We start from the raw sequence: 21414 nt of genomic DNA, 5'->3' as shown, positions 1-21414 counted from the left end.
CATTTTTACATAAAACAAACACAATAACAATGTCTATAAACCCAGAGAATATATTCACAAGAGTCGTAGGCACGATATACAAAGAGTTTAATGCTGTTGTCTGTGTGGAGCCTGATCAGAGTGTCTCAAATGCTTTTCTCCTGTCGTGAACTTTTACCCATAATGCACTGTGCGCACACCATGTCCACACTAAACCTTCAAAATTAGTGCATTACTTTAAAACTAAAACATATATCTGATAATTCACTTTCATAAAACTTCAGACGTGACGTTAATTTAAATAACTTGTCCGAAATTAGCTAGGTTAAAATTCTAACCATAAGTTAAAACTCTATGACTCTGGAAGACTTGGTGCTATTGCTAGCGTATTGTATGGGGTCAAAAGAAATTAGATTTTTTTTTTCTTTTCTATGACCAGTTCTCCTTTGCCTGTAGAGGATAGAGCAGTTTATTCTGGAACCAGATCTTCTCTGTTTATAGAGGATAGAACTGAACATCAACTACAAAAAACTCCATCTGCAAAAGTGGTATCGGTCTAAAATGTATCGGACCAAAACTTATCAGAAGATAATTGGTCCGATGATGGTTTTCAAAGTTATCTGAAAAGCTAATCTGATAATGAAAACATTATCTTTGATAATTAGTGGTTAGCAGATTAGTGGAACTGTGCCCACCACCGGTTGGAGGCAGCTCCAATTTTACACATATTACATACGATTCCTGCTTCATGCGCAATTCTGCCACATTGGTATTATCAATCAATTCAATCAATTTTATTTATATAGCGCCAAATCACAACAAACAGTTGCCCCAAGGCGCTTTATATTGTAAGGCAAGGCCATACAATAATTACGTAAAAACCCCAACGGTCAAAACGACCCCCTGGTAGCAAGCACTTGGCGACAGTGGGAAGGAAAAACTCCCTTTTAACAGGAAGAAACCTCCAGCAGAACCAGGCTCAGGGAGGGGCAGTCTTCTGCTGGGACTGGTTGGGGCTGAGTGAGAGAACCAGGAAAAAGACATGCTGTGGAGGGGAGCAGAGATCAATCACTAATGATTAAATGCAGAGTGGTGCATACAGAGCAAAAAGAGAAAGAAAGAAAGAAACACTCATTGCATCATGGGAACCCCCCAGCAGTCTAAGTCTATAGCAGCATAACTAAGGGATGGTTCAGGGTCACCTGATCCAGCCCTAACTATAAGCTTTAGCAAAAAGGAAAGTTTTAAGCCTAATCTTAAAAGTAGAGAGGGTGTCTGTCTCCCTGATCCGAATTGGGAGCTGGTTCCACAGGAGAGGAGCCTGAAAGCTGAAGGCTCTGCCTCCCATTCTACTCTTACAAACCTAGGAACTACAAGTAAGCCTGCAGTCTGAGAGCGAAGCGCTCTATTGGGGTGATATGGTACTATGAGGTCCCTAAGATAAGATGGGACCTGATTATTCAAAACCTTATAACTAAGAAGAAGAATTTTAAATTCGATTCTAGAATTAACAGGAAGCCAATGAAGAGAGGCCAATATGGGTGAGATATGCTCTCTCCTTCTAGTCCCCGTTAGTACTCTAGCTGCAGCATTTTGAATTAACTGAAGGCTTTTCAGGGAACTTTTAGGACAACCTGATAATAATGAATTACAATAGTCCAGCCTAGAGGAAATAAATGCATGAATTAGTTTTTCAGCATCACTCTGAGACAAGACCTTTCTAATTTTAGAGATATTGCGTAAATGCAAAAAAGCAGTCCTACATATTTGTTTAATATGTGCTTTGAATGACATATCCTGATCAAAAATGACTCCAAGATTTCTCACAGTATTACTAGAGGTCAGGGTAATGCCATCCAGAGTAAGGATCTGGTTAGACACCATGTTTCTAAGATTTGTGGGGCGAAGTCCAATAACTTCAGTTTTATCTGAGTTTAAAAGCAGGAAATTAGAGGTCATCCATGTCTTTATGTCTGTAAGACAATCCTGCAGTTTAGCTAATTGGTGTGTGTCCTCTGGCTTCATGGATAGATAAAGCTGGGTATCATCTGCGTAACAATGAAAATTTAAGCAATGCCGTCTAATAATACTGCCTAAGGGAAGCATGTATAAAGTGAATAAAATTGGTCCTAGCACAGAACCTTGTGGAACTCCATAATTAACCTTAGTCTGTGAAGACGATTCCCCATTTACATGAACAAATTGTAATCTATTAGATAAATATGATTCAAACCACCGTAGCGCAGTGCCTTTAATACCTATGGCATGCTCTAATCTCTGTAATAAAATTTTATGGTCAACAGTATCAAAAGCAGCACTGAGGTCTAACAGAGCAAGCACAGAGATGAGTCCACTGTCTGAGGCCATAAGAAGATCATTTGTAACCCTCACTAATGCTGTTTCTGTACTATGATGAATTCTAAAACCTGACTGAAACTCTTCAAATAGACCATTCCTCTGCAGATGATGTTAGCTGTTTTACAACTACCCTTTCAAGAATTTTTGAGAGAAAAGGAAGGTTGGAGATTGGCCTATAATTAGCTAAGATAGCTGGGTCAAGTGATGGCTTTTTAAGTAATGGTTTAATTACTGCCACCTTAAAAGCCTGTGGTACATAGCACATACATACGTCAGTGTTGTTAGCTAATACAATGTTAGTCCTATCAACGTTCGGTTTTGGCACCATTCATCTTTGCCCCAAAATACATAAACATACCGAATGGAAAATGTCAGCTCTTCCCACTTTGTGTGTGTTCAAAATTGCACGTACACACAGAGCTTTTTGTCTTTTCTGCATTCTTCTCTAAGCAGGTGCTTTTAATTTGACAAACAGAGATGGTGGTGGAAGACATTAAAAGCAAAACACTTTTTACTTACTGTACCGGGACACTTAAGTCACTCATGGTAACAGCAACATGACAGCAAAATAAAACTTAAAGTGTCCCTGCCATGCTATGACGTTTTTACATAGTCTTGAAGAATAAAAAAGCTTTTTCCACATGTTGCCTTTGTTTTTTTACCATAAAATTACACTGAACAAGTATTTAGACATTTCGTTACTCATCTGAAAATTTGAATTTTCCACCTCTGAGTTGACCTACTTTTTCGCTGCGACGGATGTGGCATCATTCGAGTAGATGTCTCGCAGTGCCGCTGTGTTTACCAACATGGCAGACACAGACAGCGAAGGCATAGTGCGCGATTATAGTGAAGATTTAAGTGACATATCGATTGTTTTTGAAGAAGATGAGGAAGTTTCTGATGAAAGGAAGCCATGGTAAAAATAATGTGCGGCTCCAAACCATGTATGTTCCAGCCGAATGCGACAGAAAGAGGATGAAGCTCCGCTGTCAGCTGACAACAGCAGCGCTGAGGAGGACAATATAAGCTGCTGAATGGTTTGTTCACTCACCACTTTCTTATAAATGATCATTTATTCCTGGCACGGTGTGTTTGTGTATGAAAAAAAATATTTCAGCAGCACAGCGTGCCTGTGCCTTTGCTGTCTGTGTCTGCTGTGTTGGTAAACAGAGTGGCGCTGTGAGACATCTACTTGAATGACGTCACATCCGTCGCAGCGAAAAAGTAGGTCAACTCAGAGGCGGAAAATGCAGATTCTCAGATGGGTAACGAAACGTCTAAATACTTGTTCGGTGTAATTTTATGGTAAAAAAAACAAAGACAACATGTGGAAAAAGCTTTTTTTATTCTTCAAGAATATGTAAAAACGTCATAGCATGGCAGGGACCCTTTAACTAAACCAACTGAACTACAAAAGGACAATAAACTAATAACAGTAACACCACTGATAAACTAACATGAACCACAATAACAACATTTAAAACCCCAAACTCCCATCGTGCATTGCAGCACAATGTCCATTGCTTACTGGTTAGCTAAAATCGCTAATTTCTCAAAAATATTTGTCCTATCAACAATCTGTTTTCACAGCATTCATCCTTGACCCAAAATACATAAGCATACTAAACAACAAATGTTATCTCTCCCTGGTTTCTGTGTGATGGAAGCCATACACATGCATGCAAGCCATACATGTGTGTATGCCATACACGTGTATATGGCGTCCATCCAAGGCAGTATGGCTTTATTTATATGTCTTGCTCATGTTTTGAGGTAGTCTAGAGGAGAAGCATGGAGGGTCTAGCCTGGAAACCCATACTGGATTTGTGTTCTAACTGGGGTTTGAGCCAAAGACCTGTTGTTTCAAAGGCAGCAACTCTATTACTACACTATCCAGCTATCATGGAAGACCAAACTCTTCCATGGGATGTACCATTGATGGCATCCTAAGGCTAAAAGTAGCTCTTAGTGAGATCATTGTAAAGCTCCCATCACATATAGCAAGAATGTGCAGGAACCAGGCCGAAACTGAAGCATGGTCAGCTGTGTCAGAATGCATACAGATTACCTCATCTACAGCTGCACGTCCACATATGCATCCAAAGCATATGTGGACGACAGGTAGATGACACAGACTGCCATCACACAGCCATAATAAGCGCTGAAGACTGCCCAATGTCCAAACGTCTGGATGGCAAACACGGGACCGGAGTGGGAGAGAGCACTGTGTTCCTCCCTTTGCACAGTCCCTGCCGGTACTGGACACCGGAGGACAACCAACGTATGGACCAGACTCATGCCATATGTGTCAAAGCTGCATTTGACAGCACGGTGTGACTGCTTGGCCCACTGTCAGCAAACGTTTAGCAAAAGTGTCCAGTGGCATGCGTACAGGTGTGCCCGGCGCGCATGCTTAATGGCTCATGCAGCCATTATGAACACACACATGCATACAGCTGAGTGACAATTCCAGCCCTGTGCATGTGCCACTGGACACCTTTGCTGAAAGTTTGTAGCAGTGTGACACCATGCGTCAGACACAGCCTTTTCAGCGAACATTTATTGGAATATCACATGGGATTTCATTTTTGCATGGTTATTTGCAGCACACAGCCGCCTGGTGAGAGGCTTTTCACTACAGGCTGTGGTTTGGATCTTGTGCGCTCTGCGCTGTCCTGGTTCCGTGCTGGAGGTGAGTTTCATGTTTAATAATCTGGGTAAAAGAAAAATCTTAGAATTCCCCAAATTCGTAGACATTTCTTATACCCCATGACACATACACCGATTGAGACCGAATGGCGTCAGAATGACATATCCGGCCACAGTCGGGAAGTACTGAGATGTGGTCTGAAGACCGACGGATGGCAGTCTGTGAGCATCTACATATTTGGTCCCATTTGCTCGGCTGTCCCAAGTGTGTTACACATGTTGAAAACACTCTTGGTGCCACTGAGATAGGACGCACATCTTACAGCAGTCTGTGTGCAGTTTTGGCATCATATGATCTCAATCTACATATTCTGGCGGCATCATAACAGCATTTGAAATGATCTGATCGTGGTCGATTGAGCTCTGAGATCATTCGGTCACAGCAAAGCCTACCAGCATGTGCTGCTTGTGCCACGTATGTCCACCTCCACTTGACTTCAGCCACGGAGGGCAAAGGAAATGCTGATATGTAATAACATGTATGTAGCACGCATTCATCAGGTACAGTGAATGTGAACAGCACACAATCAGACCAAAAGCACTGTGTTCCACTGCGCCTCTCTGTGGTCGCATGCACAATAATGCGTTATTGCACGCGTCAGGCACGGAGCTGAATGGATCTCACCGCTGGAATATACATATTATTACTTGATCAACATCTAAACTCTGTAGGAAGTATGCCATGGAACTGTTTTGCCAGGCCATAACCACATTAATAAACATGAATCTCACCTCCAGCAATGGCCCAGGAGTGTTTCACAGTGCAAGGTGGACGTGGAGCCGGGACCACAGCCTGTGGTTAAAATCCTCTCACCCAGCTCCCGTGTGCTGCAAACAACCACAGCAAAAATAAATCCCATGCCATAATCCAACCGTCAAAGAAATTAAAGTTCCCTGGAAAGGCTGCATCTGATGGATCCTGTGCGCACGGGAAGGTTTGGCCCATGCCAGCAATGTCCAGTAGCTAACAATGGCACATGCGCTGCGTCCCATGCACATGCGAGCACGCATAGCTGCTCAATCAGCCGTTATGAACCAACTTGGTCTCACGGCAAGTCGTGCTTCAGCAGCACGAAATATACATCAGTCTATTGGTTCGTGATATTGTGATGAAAAGCGGCTCATTTTCGTCATGGCAGCACGAATTCATTCTCATTGATTCCGTGATGCCTGCACAAAATTAAAAGTGAAGCGGAGCGGTCGGGGTGGTTATGGTTAGGTTGGGGGGAAGGAGTAAGATTAGGTTATGGTTAAAGTTAGGGTTGGGGGAGGGAGTAGGGTTAGGAATAGTGAGTTAAAAACAGCTCCGTCAGTGTGGAGAAGGCCTTAAAAACATGGGATGAAATTAAAGTAAAATAATAAATGAGGACTTATTTTCTTGGGGATGCTATGACAAATCCAGGGGAGCACTAGCACCCCCTAGTGCCCCCTTGGCACTGCCCATGTAAGGCCTTAGATGCTTTGTGAATAACTTTTATCTTACCAAGGGAAAATTCTAAAACCCCATCACACATAGCCAGATTGTGCAGGAACCAGGCTGAAATGGCAAATATTGCCATAATCGGACGCAATCTGGAGGGAAAGAGGCATGGCCAGCAGTGTCAGAATGCAACCAGATTACATTGTCCAGACCTGCATGATGGCATCCAAAGCACATGTAGACAACAGGTAGATGACACAGACTGCCGTCAGATGGCCATAAAAGACACTGAAGACTGCCTGATGTCCAAATGCCTGGATGGCAAACAAGGGACCAGATTGGTAGGGAGCGCTGTGTTCCTCCCTTTGCACAGGACCTGCTGGTACTGGACAACGGAGTACAACCACCGTGTGGACCGGACTCACGCCATATGTGTCCAAGACGGCATCAGTGTGGCCACTCACTCAGTCATGCAATCACATCTGCACTTGTCGTCTCCTTCCCAGCGCTACTAACCTCACGTGCATGTGCATGTGTGTGCAGAGCAGGTGCTGGACTTATGGATGACATGATGGCTGTGTGTGTGTGTGTGTTCATACAGCCCAGGCTTTAGGTGAAAACTGTTAAGAGGAGGGAGAAGCCTAAGAGTGTCTTAAGCCTGGTTCACACGGCAGGATCTTAAAATTATCTTTAGGTTTCCAAAACCTGAGAGACAACACATGTGAAGATAAAACCACACACAAACACCACACATGAACAGATTTCACACACGAACATTCACAGCTCAGACAGGAAATCTCGCAAAATCTCTCGAGATTAAACATGACTTCAGAGTAAACAAACGGAGGTACTTTGTGGACTATTTAAAACAGATGTAAAGAAAATTATACAAAAAGAAAAAGAAAAGGTGTTCGTTAAAGGAGTGGAGACAGCGTAACCACCGGACTTTCTAGTAAGTCAGAACAGCTGTTTTGATTTTATTTTCCACTCCCTGCGTCTGTCACCTCACTTTCTGATTGGCTGCACGTCACATTCAGCAGGCTGTGTGCTTGTTTGTGGTCGGAGGACACAACACACGCTGCGATATTGGGCCAAAAAAATCCAACATGTTTAATATTCCCGATTTGCGATCGGAGTGCTCCTGACTTCCTTCCGAATAGATCAGAGCGCTCGTAACACACCACACACGTCATCACGGTTGTTGGGGCATCCTTAAGATTGTCGGGAGGGGAAGATCAGGTCCGATATCTGCCTAAATATCCTGCCGTGTGAACCCGGCCTTAAGCAGAGAAAAGAATGGAAGGAGAGAGATGCTCCATGTGCTGAATTGCAGTGATTCAGTAGCATGCTTTCTCATGCAGGGATAATGTTTATGTTCATGTTGCTAATCAGGAACATGAATATATATATATATATGCAGTCTTTACCTGTATTAATTGCACCTATTTGAACTTGTTACCTGTATAAAAGACACCTGTTCACACACTCAATCAATCACACTCCAACCTGTCCACCATAGCCAAGACCAAAGAGCTGTCTAAGGATACCAGTGACAAAATTGTAGACCTGCACAAGGCTGGGAAGAACTACAGGACAACAGGCAAGCAGCTTGGAAGAAGACAACTGTTATGATTATTTTTTAGAAAGTGGAAGAAACACAAGATGACTGTCAATCTCCCTCGGTCTGGGATTCCATACAAGATCTCACTTTGTGGGGTAAGGATGATTGTGAGAAAGCTCAGAACTACACAGGAGGACCTGGTCAATGACCTGAAGAGAGCTGGGACCACAGTCACAAAGATTACATTAGTAACACATCATGCTGTCATGGTTTAAAATCCTGCAGGGCAGCAAGGTCCCCCTGCTCAAGCCAGCACATGTCCAGGCCTGTTGGAAGTTCACCAGCGACCATCTGGATGATCCAGAGGAGGCATGGGAGAAGGTCATGTGGTCAGATGAGACCAAAATAGAGCTTTTTGGAATCAACTCCACTTACCATGTTTGGAGGATGAAAACAACCCCAAGAAAACCATCCCAACTGTGAAGCATGGGGTGGAAACATCATATTCTGGGGTTGCTCTTCTGCAAAGGGGACAGGACGACTGCACCGTATTCAAGGGAGGATGGATGGGGTCCATAATAGAGAAGCTTGAATCTTCGACTGGACTGGGTTGCTTGACGTGAGGACATTCGCTTCAAATCGCAGAAGCTTCCTCAGCTAAAATTCTTGCTCTGGTAGTCTGACTTCTGTCTTGACTCTTGTAGAGAAGAAATTAATCTATTTTGATGGTTGTTTTCCGTTTTCTTCCACACGTCTCTGTTTTTTTTCTGTCCATTTTAAAGCATTGGAGATCATTGTAAATGAACAGCCTATAATTTTATAATAAGGCTATGAAATTGGGCTATTAGTAAAAAAAAGTAGAAAAGGGGGTGTTCACAATAGTAGTAGTGTGGCATTCAGTCAGTGAGTTCATCAATTTTGTGGAACAAACAGGTGTGAATCAGGTCTCCCCTATTTAAGGATGAAGCCAGCACCTGTTGAACATGTTTTTCTCTTTGAAAGCCTGAGGAAAATGGGACGTTCAAGACATTGTTCAGAAGAACAGCGTAGTTTCATTAAAAAGTTGATTGGAGAGGGGAAAACTTATACGCAGGTACAAAAAATTATAGGCTGTTCATCTACAATGATCTCCAATGCTTTAAAATGGACAAAAAAAAACAAAAAAACAAAAAAAAACAGACGCGTGGAAGAAAATGGAAAACAACCATCAAATTAGATAGAAGAATAACCAGAATGGCAAAGGCTCACCCACTGATCAGCTCCAGGATGATCAAAGACAGTCTGGAGTTAGCTGTAAGTGCTGTGTCAGTTAGAAGACGCCTGTGTGAAGCTAATTTATTTACAAGAATCCCCCACAAAGTCCCTCTGTTAAATAAAAGACATGTGCAGAAGAGGTTACAATTTGCCAAAGAACACATCAACTGGCCTAAAGAGAAATGGAGGATATTTTGTGGATTGATGAGAGTAAAATTGTTCTTTTTGGACAGTTTGTGAGACAATCCCCAAACTCTGAATTCAAGCCACAGTTCACAGTGAAGACAGTGAAGCATGGTGGTGCAAGCATCATGATATGGGCATGTTTCTCCTACTATGGTGTTGGGCCTATATATCGCATACCAGGTATTATGGATCAGTTTGGATATGTTAAAATACTTGAAGAGGTCATGTTGCCTTATGCTGAAGAGGACATGCCCTTGAAATGGGTGTTTCAACAAGACAATGACCCCAAGCACACTAGTAAATGAGCAAAATCTTGGTTCCAAACCAACAAAATTAATGCCTCGCAGATGTGAAGAAATCATTAAAAACTGTGGTTATACAACTAAATACTAGTTTAGTGATTCACAGGGTTGCTAAAAAAGCAGTTTGAACATAATAGTTTTGGTTTGTAGCGTCAACAGCAGATGCTACTATTATTGTGAACACCCCCTTTTCAACTTTTTTTTAGCCTTAAGAGTGTGCATATCATGAATGCTTGGTCTTGTTGGATTTGTGATAATCTACTGAATCTACTGGTACCTTGTTTCCCATGTAACAATAAGAAATATACTCAAAACCTGGATTAATCTTTTTAGTCACATAGCACTACTATTATTCTGAACACTACTGTATATATATATATGTATATATATATATATATATATATATATATATATATATATATATATATATATATATATATATATATATATAGTTGTGTGCAAAGGTTTACATAATCTGGCAGAATTATTCATTTATTTATTGATTTATTGGTGATTTTTTAAGAGAATATGAATGATATCACAAAAATCTTTTTGTTCACTCGTGGTTAGTGGTTGTGTGAAGCCATTTATTGTCAAACAATTGTGCTGACGTTCTGGTCCCACCAAATAATGACCAGTGAATAATGAGCCACACAGCATTTTTTTTGTTTGTTTGTTTTGTTTTGTTTTTTGGTACAAGAGGAGGTATTCAACAATTGTGGGATAATAGTGGCTCTGCAAGGCTCTTAGAGGCAGAATATTCAGCTAACGAGGCTCGTCTCTGAGAGTGACGCTAATTCCAAGAAGGTCAAAATTTAGCAACAACAGCGTGGGGCAGTTTGTATACAAGGTAAAACAAAGACAAATGAGGATTTTAGGATTTTAGAGGCATGTGTGTGGTGAGGACGAGGATGTCAAATGCCCATTATCCAAGAACGTGGCAGCTACAAGGACAGGACAAGCTATTTTGGACAGGCTCAGCCCTCCTGCACATGACAATTCCACCTGCTTTGTACATCGTATAAAATAATTATTTTGAAGCGGATTAATCATTTTCTGTCAGAGCTTGGCAGTTGAAAACACCTCTAATCGTTTCTGGAATCACAGAGGACTGTTTCATCTGCACCCCTTTTTTCTCTTTATCCTGCTCCATGAGGTGGAAAATATATTTGGAACAGTTTAACCCTCTGGGGTCCGAGGGCATTTTTTGGACAGTTCACTTGCCTTACATAAATGTTTTATTATTGCTGTTAACAGCTCTCCCTGCATCCCACAATCATTTTATGTCTTTTTTTTCAGGACAACCTGTGCTTTCAGAATATATATGTTTTTTGTTGTGTTTTATAAGCATAATAAAGGTTTACAATCAAAAATAGGCAAGGAAAAAATAAAGCGAAAAATAATTTTCCACACACATTTATTCAAAACACACAGCAAACTATAATAAACAACTGTTTTGACACTTTATAAAGGTAATTTGAGGTCTTGTGTGAAAGATTGTACAACAAAAAGGTTCAAACAATAAACACAAATGCACATTTTGAACAATAGATACAAAATGGTCTATGCATTTTGTTGTCCATTGATATGGTAAACAGTGCTTTACGCAGAGAAAGCAACAGAGTTATCCAGTAACATTCACATGCAAACAAGTGGAGCAATCCTGATAGTTACACACTCTTTGTTTGAGCACGTGAGATTGTCATCAGAGGCTCTCCATCTGCTCCTGCTTTCACTGATCGCTGTGCGTAATGGCGCAGGGCACACTGAGTATGTACTAATAGTATGTACTCATTGGAACACCCAGGGGGCTATTCAAATGGGCCAACTAGTAACACATCACTCCTGAAAACGATCTTTGGCTTTTCACGTGAGGTAAATCTCCCCTACGATTGGATTTTGGAAAACCATGTGACGGTGACCCAATTCCAATTTGACACTCACATTGTGCACGTCATCGCACAGCTTCTATGAGGAGTACAAAGATGGCCGATGGCTGGCTCGAAAGTCAACTTTTCAGCAAAAAAAAAAGTAAGTTTCTATCTCATATCATTCAAACGTTATTTTTAATTTAGTAAAGCTTGGTCTTAGCCATCATACACGACGGCGTCGGCCCCAGAGGGTTAAAAAGTAACTATTTGTAACATTTTAATAGCTTGGTAAAACAGTTGCATGTTCATTCCTTCTTTATAAGCAGCTGTAAAAGCATCATAGATTTAACATCTTGTTATGGATCAGATGAGCTCCGCTGTGTGTGCATACTGGCATAATGACTCGTACTGAAGACAAGCATTTACGCAAAATGCCAGCATACAAAAGAGTGGTTTTGCAGTCAATAACGGACAAACACAAAGTTAAAAGTTGGATCACAGTGTCAAAATGACTGTGTGTTTAAAGCCGTGGAAGAAATAAAGCCAGCGAGAAGGAGCACAAAAGGGACTGTCCAGGAACACAGAACGCGAGCGTGCAAAAGAGTGATTTTGCAGACATTAATGGACAAACACAAAGTTAAAAGTTGGATCACGGTGTCAAGATGACCGTAAGCCATGGCAGAAATAAAGCCAGCGAGAGGAAGCACAGAGGTGACTGTCCAGGTTTGGTTCTAGCTGGTCTGGTTATGGATGTGTTGTTTGGTTTTTTGTTTGTTTGTTTTCTTTTTTGGGGCGGAAGTGATCCACAGTTGCGGGTGTATATAATTAAAGTGGCCACCTCATTGTGGTGTCTTCTTTTTTTTTTTGGTCACAGAGAGCTGGGTGAACACACAGAACTGCTGCATTTAATGACTCTGGAACACAGGTGAACTGCAGCCTGGTACACGGATGCACACACCGGTCAGTGTTGTGACAAAGTAGTTATCCCTGTCAGAATTTGTATCCCCTGGCACGGGAGCATGTACTCACTTAGTGCAGCATCTTTTTTTAGACTCTGTTTAAAAAATGTGACAACATCTTGAATGGGTGCTGTGAATTGAAAACCCACACTTTAAAGGGACCAAGTGTGGGAGGGCTGGAGGTTTGGACCAAACCCATGCCTAAACGTGCACCAATGTCACGTTACATGGCGCTACATGGATCATATGTGGCTTGACGTGGATCATATGCGGCGACACAAGCCATTCAAGGCTGGGCGGCGTTCAAATGACAGGTTAGTCGTGGCTCACTAGAGGCTGATACCTGGCACATGCGAGGCTTCTTCATAACAGATACGTGATAGCTTAAAACATGGATCATTCTTCAAATAATCACTGACACACCCATGTGTGGCTCATTATTCATGGTTTATTATTTGGTGGGACTGAGGCTTCACTCTTTTGAAATCATAATGACAACAGAAACTACACAAATGGCCCTGATGTAAAACTTACATACCCCAGTTCTTAAAATCAATGACAGCTTTGGGTCTTTTGTGGTAGTTGTGGATGACGTGCTTTATTTTCTCTGATGGTAAAGCTGCCTATTCTTGTTGGCAAAAAGCATCCAGTTCCTGTAAATTCCTGGGCTGTCTTACATGAACTGCATGTTTGAGATCTCTGCAGAGTGGCTCAGTGATACTGAGGTCAGGAGACTGAGATAGCCACTCCAGAACTTTCATTTTATTCTGCTGTAGCCAACAACAGGTCGACTTGGCCTTGTGTTTTGGATCATTGTCATGTTGGAACATCCAAGTACAACCCATGTGCAGCTTCCGGGCTGAGTGCAAATTTTCCTGCAGTATTTTCTGATAACATAGTGCAGGGGTGGCCAAGTTAGGTCCTCGAGAGCCACCTTCCTGACACTCTTAGTTGTCTCCCTGCTCCAACACACCTGAATCCAATGAAAGACTCGTTAGCAGACTTTCATGAGCCCTTTTTTTTCAAGTGCTTCCTTATTGTGCATCTTGAAACAGCCACACCACTTTGTTTCAGTGTAGCATAAATAAAAATAATAATTTGCAGTTGTTAAACTAAACTTTGGCCACACACGGCAGCAACATGTAATGTAGCAAGTTTAAATATTGAATTGTTAAAGTCAAGATTGGATTAAATTGGACTGGGCCTAGCCATGTTTTAAACGTCTAGGATATGATTGACCAACACTATTTCCACCACAACACAATAAAACCACAGCTGAAATATTTACATTTTATTTAAAAATACAAAAAAAGAAGTTTACTGGCATTTTGAGGATATGGACAATAATTAAATACAACCCCAATTCCAATGAATTTGGGACGTTGTAAATAAAAACAGAATTCAATAACTTGAAAATCCTCTTCAACCTATATTCAATTGAATACACCACAAAGACAAGATATTTAATGTTCAAACTGATGAACTTTATTGTTTTTGTGCAAATATTTGCTCTTTTTGAAATGGATGCCTGCAACACGTTTCAAAAAAGCTGGGACAGTGGTATGTTTACCACTGTGTTACATCACCTTTCCTTCTAACGACACTAATAAGCATTTGTGAACTGAGGACACTCATTGTGATTGTCATGATTGCGAATAAAAGGAGCATCCCCAAAAGGATCAGCTGGATCACCACTTTGTGAACAACTATGTGAAAAAATAGTCCCACAGCTTAAGAACAATGTTTCTCAACTTTCAATTGCAAGGAATTTAGGGATTCCATCATCTACAGTCCATAATATAATCAGAAGATTAAGAGAATCTGGAGAACTTTCTACACGTACGCGGCAAGGCCGAAAACCAACATTGAATGCCCATGACCTTCGATCCCTCAGGCGGCACTGCATTAAAAACCATCATCATTGTGTAAAGGGCTCAGGAACACTTCAGAAAACTATTGTCAGTTAACACAGTTCGTCACTACATCCACAAGTGCAAGTTAAAACACTACCATGTAAAGTGAAAGCCATACATCAACAACATCCAGTAATGCCGCTGCCTCCTCTGGGCCCGAGCTCATTTGAAATGGACAGACGCAAAGTGGAAAATTGTGCTGTGGTCTGAGTCCACATTTCAAGTTGTTTTTGGAAATCATTTGCGCCTTGTCCTCCGGACAAAAGAGGAAAAACACCATCCAGATTGTTACCAGCGCAAAGTTCAAAAGCCAGCATCTGTGATGGTATGGGGGTGTGTTAGTGCCCATGGCATGGGCAACTTACACATCTGTGATGGCACCATCAACGCTGAAAGGTACATCCAGGTTTTGGAGCAACACATGCTGCCATCCAAGCAATGTCTTTTTCAGGGACGTCCCTGCTTATTTCTGCAAGACAATGTCAAGCGACATGTTACATGATGTGTTACAACAGCGTGGCTTCGTAGTAAAAGACTGCAGGTACTAGACTGGTCTGCCTGCAGTCCAGACCTGTCGCACATTGAAAATGTGTGGTGCATTATGAAGCGCAAAATATAACAACGGAGACTCCAGACTGTTGAACAACTGAAGTCGTACATCAAGCAAGAATGGCAAAGAATTCCACCTACAAAGCTTCAACAATTAGTGTCCTCAGTTCCCAAATGCTTAATGAGTTTTGTTAGAAGGAAAGGTGATGTAACACAGTGGTAAACATACCACTGTCCCAGCGTTTTTGAAACGTGATGCAGGTATCCATTTAAAAATTAGCAAATATTTGCACAAAAACAAAATTTATCACTTTAAACATTAAATATCTTGTCTTTGTGGTGTATTCAATTGAATATAGGTTGAAGAGGATTTGCAAATCATTGTCTTCTGTTTTTATTTACATTTTACACAATGTCCCAACTTTATTGGAATTGGGGTTGTAGTTTTATTATGGACACATTTTGTTACTCATGAGACTTTGAAAGTTAAAGGAGCAAAAGAAGTTTCAGGAATTAAGCAAATAACTCAGATTGGAATTTAGTGATGACTTTTGAAGCCAGTTATTATTATTAAGAATATTATCACACAAAACTGTATGAAGCCACCTTGTACCACGTAACAAAGCCCTGCTGGAACCTTTAACGGGTCACTTAGCTGATCCTTTGAAGATGTGGAACAATCCGACCTCGTCCATCGCTGATGGCCGGGTTTGGCCTGAACTTCCCTGGTTCTGGGGTTGAACCACTGTTTTTCCCTGGTGATCCCAGGCGTGGTTTCAGCTTGGTTTGCCGGCAGGACAGATGAAGCGCTCAGCAGGTCCGTCTTGACTCGCATGACCCATGGCTGAAAGGCTTAGTTGTTTGTTAATAATTGGTACTCTGGTGTCTTCAAAAAACTTGTGAAGCTGGATTAAAACTATTTGTGAATTTAGAAAAAGTTAAAGAAAAAAGAAAAAACAGAAGAGACAGAACAGCAAGAGAAACAAGAGACTCTGTTCTGGACCTTTTAAAGTGGACTCCACGTCATAAAACTCTGCCCAATTGTATGTGTGATTTCATCTAGAGAAAGTCAAAAACTTCAGATGGAGAAAGAGTCAGCGGAAATAATTCAAATACTTAGACATTAAACATACATTTTGTTCTTAGGTTCCTTTTAACTGAATACAAGATTATTAGAGTTCCAGAAACACATCCTACAAATGAGCAATTGATTACAGGACAAATCGTTTCACCATAAAAAAGCATTAACAAGAAATAGCATTTTACACAACAGTTAACACACTTCACTTGAAAGGGAAAATGTTACAGGTTAGATTGCAATATACAATGTCCTTTTTTGGTCCTCACAAAAACTAGAACTTTTCATATGTGGATAAAATAATGTTCTTTCTAACACAAAGTGGTTGTGTTAGAAACCTAAGACCTGTGATCCTGTCAAGGTTCTGAGTTTATGGTCCTGTTATCTTTGAGGAGATATTCTGGCTGGTCTGGGAAGCTTCTCATTTTGACGCTTGCCTGTTAAGATGTCCTATAACATACGAGGGCTGTCAATAAAGTAACGGTCCTTTTTATTTTTTTCAAAAACTATATGGATTTCATTCATATGTTTTTACGTCAGACATGCTTGAACCCTCGTGCGCATGCGTGAGTTTTTCCACGCCTGTCGGTGACGTCATTCGCCTGTGAGCACTCCTTGTGGGAGGAGTCGTCCAGCCCCTCGTCGGAATTCCTTTGTCTGAGAAGTTGCTGAGAGACTGGCGCGTTGTTTGATCAAAATTTTTTCTAAACCTGTGAGACACATCGAAGTGGACACGGTTCGAAAAATTAAGCTGGTTTTCAGTGAAAATTTTAACGGCTGATGAGAGAGTTTGAGGTGAGACTGTCGCTTTAAGGACTTTTCACGGTGCGAGACGTCGCGCAGCGCTCTCAGGCAGCGTCATCAGCCTTGTTCAAGCTGAAAACCTCCACATTTCAGGCTCTATTGATCCAGGACGTCGTGATGAGAACAGAGAAGTTTCAGAAGAAGTCGGTTTCAGCATTTTATCCGGATATTCCACTGTTAAAGGAGATTTTTTTTAATGAAAGACGTGCGGACGGGTCCGCGCGTCGGGACGCAGCCGCCGCGACGCTCCGCCACAGGAAAAAAACACCTCTGTTGAAAGCCTTAAGGACAAGTTGGAACATGTCCTGCCTGTTAAACAATTTCTCATATACTCACTCCACTGAAAGCCATCAAAAGCCGCCTGGATTTTACAAATGGTTATCAACACGGAGGTGTTTTTCCTGTGCCGCCGCACCGCGTCGGCTGCGTCCCGACGCGCGGACCCGTCCGCACGTCTTTCATTAAAAAAATCTCCTTTAACAGTGGAATATCCGGATAAAATGCTGAAACCGACTTCTTCTGAAACTTCTCTGTTCTCTCACGACGTCCTGGATCAATAGAGCCTGAAATGTGGAGGTTTTCAGCTTGAACAGGCTGATGACGGCGGCTGAGAGCGCTGCGCGACGTCTCGCACCGTGAAAAGTCCTTAAAACGACAGTCTCACCTCAAAATCTCTCATCAGCCGTTAAAATTTTCACTGAAAACCAGCTTAATTTTTCGAACCATGTCCACTTCGATGTGTCTCACAGGTTTAGAAAAATTTTGATCAAACAACGCGCCAGTCTCTCAGCAACTTCTCAGACAAAGGAATTCCGACAAGGGGCTGGACGACTCCTCCCACAAGGAGTGCTCACAGGCGAATGACGTCACCGACAGGCGTGGAAAAACTCACGCATGCGCACGAGGGTTCAAGCATGTCTGACGTAAAAACATATGAATGAAATCCATATAGTTTTTGAAAAAAATAAAAAGGACCGTTACTTTATTGACAGCCCTCGTACATTGGCCAGACGTTCACTGATAAGTATAGTTTCAGGGACACCTTTGAAGAACTCTAAATTATAGACTTTGCATAATGCAGCTGGAGGAAGTGTTTCAGTCGATATCTCCAGGTGGAACCCAATATGTTATTCAAAGGACTGTAACCATAGTCTTTTTCTCAACTTGAGATCAGCCTGTTGGGGATTTTCTGCCTGAGATCCCCACCTCTGTAATTTTATGTGATGAGTGAACTTAAGACTCAAATATTGTCAGGAGATGGACTCAGAAAACCAGATGCTGTATTAAAGAGATGCCCACATTGAACAAAAGAGTCACCATTACAGCACTGGGATCTTGAAAACAGACGTCACATACACTGCTGCAAACAACAACCCCGACCTCTGGGCTCTCCTGCATTTTAAGCCTGTACTCGGCCAACCTCCAAGTGGGTGGGCCTTGCCTACAGGGTGGATCAGTGGAGCTACGTTTGGGTGAAAAAGTGTTTGTGTTTGACATTGATCAGCGGTGACTGCTCACATTGTTATCTGAAAAATATATCTAAAAGTAAAACTGTGTTTTGTCTGCGTAGCATGTTAAGCAAAGAACAGTAGGCATCATGGTCGTCCGGCAGCATGTATCATGGCATTCAAGAGGAGATATGAAGTTAGTAAAATAGACAAAGAACATGGCCCTGAGACACAATGCCCAACAACTAAGACAAAAGTGAAGTGTGAAAACAATAAAAAACATCCAAATACAAGAACTATCTACCAAAGCAACAAAAATGTCTGACAGTACATGAGTTTGTGTGGACCCAAAAGGAGTACCCCGCCAGTGGTGTCAGTGGTGCATGTGCCCCCAAGCATGGCTTGATGCAACCATTCAAACTTTGTGTGACCACTTGAACCAGGCTCCCTTTAGGCAAGCAATGTAGCGTGTGGAACATTCTTGTGAGATTTTACTCCGCTTATTGCAAAGCATGGAATATGAAAATACTAACAGCATGTGTATTAACATGCATGTGGAAAAGAACAAAAATACCACCCTAAATGTAAAACACACCAACCTCAGCAGTCTATGCTAACAGCGTGAACATGTATTACCCTTAGCAACATAGTGAGGTCAGTAAATATAGACCTGACCGTTGACCCTATATTCTGTGAAAAGTGGAGTGGTCTTCATCCAAGGGGGCCAGAAGGGACAAGAGGCCAGCAGCGAATGGTTTCATCTGTGCTAGGGGCCGCACCACCTGCTGCTTTCCACTGCCAAGCACCAATGTGTTTATCGCTCATCATTCTTCTTTCATCCGGGAGACAGAGTACTTTGATGATTAGTATAGATTAGTATACAATAGAAACATCAATGAATCGGGTCATCTGAAGGCCATTTGTTTCCTGGAAACCTGTGGAGGAAGTTGGTGTTATTCCCATTGCTCTAGCAGGAGGTGTGATACGTTTACGATAACAATCATTCACCATGACCGTAACTGTCCACCATAACTGTAAACTGTGATTATGCTTAATTAAATTTTTAATTAAATCCACCAATTATCCAGCCTACTCATTTGACTACTTGATTTCGACCAGAGTTCTGCTAGCCACCCAGGAGAATGTTATCTCAAACAGAAATGTGCCCGTGTGTGTTGTCCATGGGAGTCCATACAGTTCTCTGACCTGGGCTAAAACTAAAAGTTTTATTTAGGAATCCTTGTTTTTTGGTGGTGGTAACAGTGAGAATGGACTATAGTGTGAAAGACAGGTTTGTCACCAGATTTCCTGTAGCTATTTTTATTTTTAAATTTTTACCTTACCTCATATACCATGTCATTCAGAATCTTCCAGGTGCATTTACTATTTGAGGAACGCACAGATATTTGCTGTGAGTTCAAGTTGAAATAAACTGTGTGTTCTAAATGTCCTGTTTAATTTTGTCTGACTCTCTTGTGATAACCTGTTTAATAAGAATCCTTTAATTTTCATATAATTTAGAATAAAACAGATTTTTTCAACCAATATGAAGCATTATATTCACAATATAAGTACACCTCTTTCTACATCCCACCTTCAAACACAGCTGCATATGATCATCCATGAGAAATCTACTTAAGCTCCCAATTTTCTATAGGAATACAAACTTCCTACGGGCACTGCTAATACTACTACTACTACTACTACTACTACTACTACTACTAATAATAATAATAATAATATTAATAATAATAATAATAATAATGTGTATATGATAACAAGAATATAAACAATTTACTAAAACATTAAGATAGTAAATTAACATTACAGATCTGTTCTGTCTGTTCCCCTGTAGATAACCCATGGTCACAGACATACAGTCATGACATGACATGAAGCAGTGCGCTCTTATCATGTTCACATCTGCTAGCTCGGCATGTCCAGTCAGCCCCACGTGCGTGTCCCGCCCGACACGCCTGTGTCCTCTGGACAGTGTGCCACAGGACAGACACCATGTCATGTGGATCAGAGTTCAAGTTAGTCCTTTTTCCAAAATTGAATTCTAGTTGTTTGCTGCTTAGATGACAGGTTGAGCTTCTGCAAGTACTGATCCTGATAAGAATAGAATTTTCTTAGGGGCCCCCATTCACACCTAGTACAAATAAGTACAATCAGGGGCGAATCACGGCGAAACAACTCATATGAGCGAAACCATGAAAGCACGAAAGCATGCAGCGGGAACACAGTGTGAGCAGCTGAGCATGTGTAACCACATGCGCAGCTGCTGTGAAAAAAAAATGACATGCCACCCACGGGATTCGAAACCTGCAATTTACAAAAAGCTCTGATGACAGCCAGAAACTTGACCACTGCACTACCATTGCTGGCCTCTAAAGGTGCGTAAAATGCCTGAAATCAACAAGGAGATAAACGTATGTGGTTGCACCCTGTTTTTTAAAGAAATGAGAGGCACAAACACTGAAAGAAACCAGTCAGAGAGAGACAAATACATATATATTTTTTACTCTGCGCAGAGGAAGAGAACAAGAAGCAGCTTATGTGCTAAGCTCCAAAGCTCTCCTAAATCCCCTCCTCTGGCCCCAGCCTTTTATTTAGTTCATCAACATGAGAAAAAACAAACAAGGACGTCAGGGAGAGGTTACACATGAGTCATGTCTGCAAGAGGGTGGTAGCAAGCAAGGTAATGGCTGAAACTTTCCATTCCTGCAACATGAGCCTTGTGGCTCGTCAAAGCAGGATAAGGCACTTATGCAAATGAAAAATAGTTTGCTCAATCATGAAGAATGCAGACAACAAGTCTTTCTTTCTAAAACCTCCTCTTCTCACTGAGGAAAATAATATAAGCATAAACTCTAAGAAAATAAATAATAATATATAAGCATAAACTAAAAGAAAATAAATGATAATATGAGCATGAACTATATAAAATCCTTGACATAATCCTCCCTGTTTATCGTTATTTACATAAGTTTGTCATGTCCAAAACACACTTCAATAGA

The 21414-nt window shown here is 41.4% G+C and overlaps 1 long non-coding RNA gene across 1 annotated transcript; it reads right to left on the bottom strand.

Annotated features, from left to right (window-relative positions):
• Positions 1-6919: 6919 nt before the first annotated feature.
• On the bottom strand, positions 6920-15866 carry LOC117502173. Its single transcript, XR_004558205.1, has 3 exons — positions 15786-15866; positions 12567-12573; positions 6920-6932 (listed from the first exon to the last, which is right to left on the bottom strand). It is a non-coding gene; the product is annotated as an uncharacterized LOC117502173 (long non-coding RNA).
• Positions 15867-21414: the final 5548 nt, after the last annotated feature.

Source organism: Thalassophryne amazonica, chromosome 2 (assembly GCF_902500255.1).
Source record: "Thalassophryne amazonica chromosome 2, fThaAma1.1, whole genome shotgun sequence".
Lineage (NCBI taxonomy): Eukaryota > Metazoa > Chordata > Actinopteri > Batrachoidiformes > Batrachoididae > Thalassophryne > Thalassophryne amazonica.
This window is presented reverse-complemented; position numbering and strand designations above follow the sequence as displayed.